Source organism: Macrobrachium nipponense, chromosome 3, assembly GCF_015104395.2.
Source record: "Macrobrachium nipponense isolate FS-2020 chromosome 3, ASM1510439v2, whole genome shotgun sequence".
NCBI classification, from domain to species: Eukaryota; Metazoa; Arthropoda; class Malacostraca; order Decapoda; family Palaemonidae; genus Macrobrachium; species Macrobrachium nipponense.
This window is the reverse complement of record NC_087202.1, coordinates 68016585-68024380: the sequence shown is the minus strand read 5'-3', so window position 1 is coordinate 68024380 and position 7796 is coordinate 68016585.

Sequence of the window (7796 nt, the reverse complement as noted above, 5' to 3'; positions counted from 1 at the left end):
AAAAAGCTGGAAGAAGCGAAAGAAAACAACTCTTTACAGGAACTTAACAAAATGAAAATATCGAATCAAAATGAAAACTCGCCTGTTTCAAAAATAATAAAATTTCGGCTGACATCGTCTTTTATGCAGTATTTAGTGAAAACGATTACTGCATCAGCTGCAATGACCGAATGACATCGATTTCTACAAATGACCATAATCATCTAGAATTATAATCCTGTTAATAACGGATTCCTGTGGGTATTTTCCATTTCATTGGCAAAGTCCCGAAGTTTCTGGGAAAACAAACACAGAGAAATGATAATATGAGACATGTTTGTTTTTCCTAACTTACCCAAAAACGCGATGCGCTATATGATGAACCTGTAATTGTGTGTGTGTGTGTGTGTGTGTGTGTGTGTGTGTGAGAGAGAGAGAGAGAGAGAGAGAGAGAGAGAGAGAGAGAGAGATAAACTTTGTTTAAATTTGCAGTGTTTCCATGGTAATACATTATATTTACCGTACACACAAATATCCCAGAGCATGAAAATCTGCCCTAAAGCCCATTTTACAGAAAATGGATGGACTAGAATGACATACGCAAGTAAAAGATGTAACAGCAGCACGTCGAGTAATTAACCCTATTTCTATACGCCTTCCTTTTACTTGTTTCTTGACTGACAGATATTTTCTTAGTCTTAACAAATGATTCATTTTTGTTTACGCAACGGCGATTAAGGTCCCAGCTGGAGACACCATACTGTTGGGAGTGACTCATCATAGAGAAACATGGCTTGGGTACAAACCATGAATTAATCGACAAAAGCATAGCATATCGAACACATTTATCAACAACAATACATATATTAGAAATATCTGTACTAATGATTATCTCCTCCGTGCCTTATAAATCAGCTAAATTGTCACTCCATTCATTGTTCTCTGAATAGTTGACAAACGCTAATCGAGCAAGGCACTTTTTTGAGACTTACCACGACTTTCTACTTAATTTACATATTTGCCTTTCCAATGGTCATTGGCAAAATAACAATATCTCATTTCATAGACAACTTTGTTAATAATGTGAAAAAATATTTCAAGCTGAATTTTAACTAGCTCTGTAATTTTTGAAGCATTTTATTCTCCTAACTTCAAAGTGGTTTGCCGTTAACATGGAAAAAAACCTTGAAGTCTCTCTCTTTCTCTCTTTCTGTCTCTCTCTTTCTCTTTCTCTTTCAGTCTCTCTCTCTCTCTCTCTCTCTCTCTCTCTCTCTCTCTCTCTTCTTCTCTCTTCTCTCATCGACCCATGTTTTCATCCCATGGATAACGCACAATTCGAGGTTTCCCGCATGACAACAACACAATATTAAAGAAATTGAGTCCGAAAATCATTACACCAACCTAATGGAGCAGGCATTTCTAATCCAAACAAGGCGTGATCCGACATCCAGCTCACTCAGGACGCGTGCAAGATTTTCCCCTCACGCATAAGTTGTAAACATTATATTCCTAACTATTAACGTAAATTAAAATGTGCTAAAATCTACAGTCAAATTAAACCTTGTTTCACCATCGAAAATTAAAATAAATGCGCTATATTTTGTTACAAATAATCTTTCTGTGCTGTTTAACAAGCACATTATTCATTTTTTACCTTCTCATTGTAATTCCGTTCTTTGTTGGTGCCCCTGAAAGTAACTTTTGCACCTTATTTGCCTATGCCCTTATGCCCACAAAACCAACATAGCAATGTAAACAAATAAGTGGAGGTGAGAGTTCGCTCCGTTCATGGATTTTAATTGAAAGCCTTTTAATCGATGCAAAAAGAACGCGCGTCCTGAAAATCTGGAAAAGAAAATTAACAAAAATTCAAATAACAATTCTGTCTGCCTATATATCCTCCGAGGGAACATGTGGTACCAGCCCTTTTCGGAATAAGAAAAATACACTTTGTTCCATCATACAGTGATTTCCTCTCATAGTGCAATGCAGCTGTGACTATACTGTGTAGAAGTCAGCGCACGAGAGAGAGAGAGAGAGAGAGAGAGAGAGAAATCCTTTCTTCTCAAATCCATGTTCCCATGCACACACGACGTCACCGGCGCAAACAAATGCAATTATCCTTAACGCCAGTCTCGGTGAACTAACATAGCATATTAATGAGCTTGCATTGACCAAGATCGAAGTGTCACTCGATTACGATCCGCTGGAAAATTCTTATTAATTCCTTTGTAACTGAACTGAATGTAGAATTTAGGCCAAAATCCAAGCACTGGGACCTATGAGGTCATTCAACACTGAGATGGAAATTTACAGTAAAAGGTTTGAGAGATGTAACCAGAGGAAGGCCCTACAGTTGCACAATGAATTAATTGTTAGGAGAGGTCGGGAAACGATATGAAAGAAAGAGAATGCGAAAGGAGGTACAGGAAAAGGAACGAAAGGGGTTGCCGCTAGGGGCCGAAGGCAATCTTTAAAGAACTTAAAGTGCTGCCTTCAGTGCACTGCATGAGGTGCACTTACGGCACTCACTCCCTACTGGCAGAGACCTCATAAACGGTGGATGCTTTTACGAAGAGATGTCAATTCGTGTTGGGAAGTAGAATAATCCAAAACTGAAAGCACAAAACTATTCAAATTCTCTTGCTGATAAACCTCGGTAAACACAGACTTGAAGTTCCTTTCTGGTGAATTTACCGAGATGACCATAAAAAAAAAAAAAAAAACACACACAGGATAAAATATCTCCCAGAAATAGATTAAGGACCAATTACGTTGATAATTACAAGGCAATCAAAATAATAGGACGTGTTATTTCTATTCTCAATCATTCTTTTGTCAAACAGAGCAGAGGAGTTATTACACTCTAAAAATCCATATTCCTCACTGACTTGGAGGTAGTAACCAAGCTGCCAAATTGATAAATTTCATCTTCTCGTATTTCTACTTGAATTCCTGTTTATCATGTAACTGATGAAAGTGGGCAATGGAACTAAAGAAAATAATGAAAGTCCTTATGTTAACAAGGCCCCTTCGCAACTGCATGAGATGTAAGAGAATAGAATATGGAATTTGGGCCACTGCCCAATCTCTGGGACCTATGACCCTCATACAGTGCTGAAAGGGAAATAGGCAGTAAGAAGGTTTGAGAGGGGAAACAAGAGAAACGCCTCACAGCTGCACTATGAAACAACAGGTCGGTGAGGGTGGAAAACAGAGGGAGGAAAGAAACGAAAGTGGTTGAATCTTGGGGCCGAAGAGACGCTACAAAGAGCCTTAAATAATGCATAAATTGCACCACATGAGGTGCACTGACAGCACTGCCCCACTGCGGAGAAGAAAAGACAGGGGGACCTCAAGTGCCACTGCTGTCTTCCACTTTGACCGATTTTATCTACGACACTTGAATTGTCTAATGGATTCGGGCGCATTAGACAACAAAGTTTACTCGCCATTGAGGGTATCCTGTAGCCTTCTATATCTATTCAGTTTTCTCTATTATGTGTCATTGTACACTCACAATGTGATTTCGTGTGTGTAGACAGAGATCTCTGCATCTGAGGCAGAAGAATATAAACGCTTAAGAGGTCTGTCTTTGAATCTAAATAGAGAAAAAATCGTAAGAGGAAAGGGGCCACAACAAATTCATCGTGTTACACATACCATTCGAACCTTTCAATTATGCAACAGGATAGTCACACTGCAACACTGCCTACTCGAAGGAGAGAAGGGAGGGCAGGACGCTTATTATTGAAAAAGGTTTTCTCTTTTAAATATTTAGTCAACATGAACTGCTGAACCTAATAACAGGGAATAGGTGCTACCTAGGATAGTGTTGGGTTTCTTGGGTCACATGGTAATCAAACTTGTAACTGATCCAAGAGAGAGAGAGAGAGAGAGAGAGAATGTGGTTCATGCATGTTCTGACCATGAATAAAACGAAAAAAAGCAGCATTCAGCAATAATCATTCAGAACAGGGCGATTATTAATTGAAGAAAAGGGGGAACAACAGTAAGAGAATCCCAGTCTCTTATACACAAATAATAAAAATCAGCTGAGAGGTAAACAAAGTAAAATTCAGCTGAATGCTAAAAATTTCATAGGGAAATAAGCTAAAATGAACTAGAATAAACATGAGATAAACAAAGTTAAAGTGTTAAAGAAAATAATATGTCAATTTTAGAAGTTAAAGGACAAAGATGAACTGTTAAATTTAAGATAAAGGGGGATTCTGAAGATGGAAAAGGTGTGGTTAATCAAGTAATAAAAATCAAAAGGTTATATGGACTAACAGTCTTATATAAACGCTTACTAGATCGCATAAAACCTTATCAAAACCATATTTCCTTGATAACAGAAACACCGTAAACTTTTAAAGGGCGTTAAAACATAACAACTTTAAATATATATCAACAACTACTACGAATATCAAGTTAAACAAGAGCAAATGTGTACTATTATATTTCTTTGCAATGACGCATAAAGACGAAACATGTAACTGCACTTTTTTAAATTCATTTTCATGACATTACATCCCCGTTTAACAGTATAAAGAAAACAACTTGAAATTAACACTAAATACGATGTACGACATTTTAATGACACTAACGTCTTCGTATGCCTGCAGAAGATCCAATGTTTTTGTTCTGCATCTCCCTAACCTCTCTCGCTGCAAATCTCAAACACCATCTCCTAGTATGGCAATCAGATAATCCTCCCTTGATAACGTTCTTCATCAATAACACTTTCCCTCTCCCTTACACGAGCTCCATACAAAGCAAGGAAAGGTCCCATTCACTTCTATGAGTTGCCATTATGAGGTTCGTGCTTCTATTAAGGGGACAGGTCTTATCGCCGTAAGAAAACTTCGCTACACAGTCTTCCTAGATTAAAGCCAGAAAGAAAAGTGAGATGCATAAGCTGAGGATTAGTAGCTAGTACACGTTCACGTACAGAGACAAAAAGTGATAAATAGAACAAAATTAACCAAAGCAGCCCCATATATAAAGAAAGCAAAACCACCAAGTCAAGTGTATATTAAGAGAGTTTAAATGACCTTCCCCCAAAACAATTTGAAATAATTAAAAGTTGTTTAATATAGTGGATCGCTAGGGTAACGCTCTTAGTTTTGGTAATGGATATAATCAACTTCACCAAGTATCTTACCTTTATTAATTTCTATATCCTTTTCAGCTCATTGTTGCGTAATCTAGTTTCAGAGATATAGACATTAAGCAACTGATTTCATTTTTTGACATCAGCGAATGCATGAGTTATCAAAGGGATAATGCATTAATGTTGTTTCTTCGTTGACATGATTCTTGGCGATAAAGTATTTGTACTTACATAAGCACGCTTCAGATCCGCCCCAGTCCATTACTCACATCAAGCGTTCGTAATTCATGTTGTTTCATATTTTCCAGCTGGTGTCCAAAACCTGTCACAGACGAATAAGACATAGATACGGGGTATGACAAAGCAGAGATTTATGAAAATATTTCATCATTATAACTGACGTTTGTTCTAGAATAAAAATAAGATCGAAAAGGAATAAGGGGAGAGGGAAAGAGTGGGAGTAAATAACCAGTGATAACGAGAGATTATTGTAAAGGCATTAACAAAATAAAAATCTACAAAAAGATGTGAGTGAGAGACCGAATACAGAAAATTATAACTTTCTCTGGATACACCTTTAGCACTTCTGATTCTTCTCTGCTGAGTGAGTGAGTGAGTGAATGAGAGAATGTGGGTGGGTGGGTGTTTGTGTGAATGTGTGTGCGTAAAAGAAGATAGAGAGAGAATATTCTTCGTGTACTCACAAGAAAAGAACTCGAGCCCTCTTCCAGTAACCTTCTACAATTTCATTGTTAAGCCAAGCCACATTTTGATGGATTATGGTGTCCTCAAAATGTTTCTTAGCCATTTCTTTGAGAGGGAATAATTCAATGTAAAAGTAGAAGGAAATAATATATATATATATATAAATTAGGATCCCATACCATGTGATTATTTCAGGAAGTAATTTTGTTCTATAAGGAATGTGCATACACGAGGTAGCAGTGACTGTAGCTGAAGATTTCCGGACTACTTCTACAGTATGGTAAATAATAATAATAATAATAATAATAATAATAATAATAATAATAGAAAGGATCTTTACCATAATTTCCTCAGTCTACTCAGCTGTAAATGAGTACCTATCCCTGATGGGGTAGGGTCCAGCTATGGGTTAAATAGCAAAACTCAGCAATGATGGAAAGAAATGAAGGATTAAACGACAACGACGTAAATGGAACCTCTGGCAACAGAGGAGCTTCGTCCGGCAACCAGGTATTCAACCCAATTGAAGGGGAAGACGGTCAGGTACTTGGAGGTCGTCATCCAGCAACTGATCACCACAACGACAATAATCAACAGCCTGAGATTGGAGCTACAGAGGCAAAAAGGAAGAAATGGACAAGAGAAGAAAATAAGGAAATATGGAGATGCTACATCAGAAGCAACCCGACGGAGAGAGGATATAGAAGAAGATTGGTCAACATCTGGAATGAGAGGAATAACACCCACCAAACAGAGCAGAGGCTGGCAGACCAAGTAAGGAACATAAAGAAAAAGAACTGGCTCTCCCCAACAGAAAGAGAAGAACTGGAAAGGGAAATGTCACACGACTACGAATTACACGAAGACGAACTGAGAGACGATGCCACAGAAGACGACAGGGAGGATGAGGTATCAAACAACGACACACGAAGAAACACCGACGAAGTAACAGAGAGGACGGAATGGGTAGAAAAGATTAGACAATGGATGGAGCCAGATACAGAGAGAACAAAGATCCCCTCCATGAAAGCCTACAACACCAAGAAATTAAGGGAGAAAACAAGTGAGGTAAATGAAATACTGGGCATAATACAGACCACCAGTATCACAGAAACAAATAACTTGACATATGCAGGAGCAAGATTAGTAGCAGAACTGATGGGAATTCGAACACCAACACCACCAGCACAACCAACCCAACAGAAACCAAAACAGCAACCTCCTTGGAAAAGGCGCCTGGAAAAGCAAATCATGGTGATGAGATCTGACTTGAGTAAACTGAAAGAGATGGCAGAAAAAAGGCTAAGAAGCAAGAAAACAAGGGAGGAACTCAACGAGAAATACAAAGTACAAGAGAGGGGATTAAACAACACAATAGAAGATGTAAAACAGAGGCTTAAGGCCAAAGCACATAAGATCCAACGGTACATGAACAGGAATAAGGGATACCAACAGAACAAACTATTCGGAACCAACCAGAAAAGACTATACAGCCAACTAAGAGGGGAAGACAACCACCCAGAAATTCCTGAAGCCGAACCAAGTAAGAGACTCTGGGAAAACATATGGAGCAATCCGGTATCACACAACAAACATGCAACATGGCTCCAGGAAGTCAAGGAAGAAGAAACAGGGAGAATAAAACAAAGATTCACAGACATCACGACAGACACAGTCAGACACTAACGAAAGAAAATGCCAAACTGGAAAGCCCCAGGTCCCGATGAAGTCCATGGATACTGGCTCAAAAACTTCAAGTCCCTACACTCACGAATAGCAGAACAACTCCAGCATTGTATCTCAAATCACCAAGCACCCAAATGGATGACCACAGGAAGAACATCCTTAGTACAAAAAGACAAGAGTAAGGGAAATATAGCCAGTAACTACAGGCCTATCACCTGCCTACCAATAATGTGGAAGTTACTAACAGGTATCATCAGTGAAAGGCTATACAACTACCTAGAGGAGACAAACACCATCCCCCACCAACAGA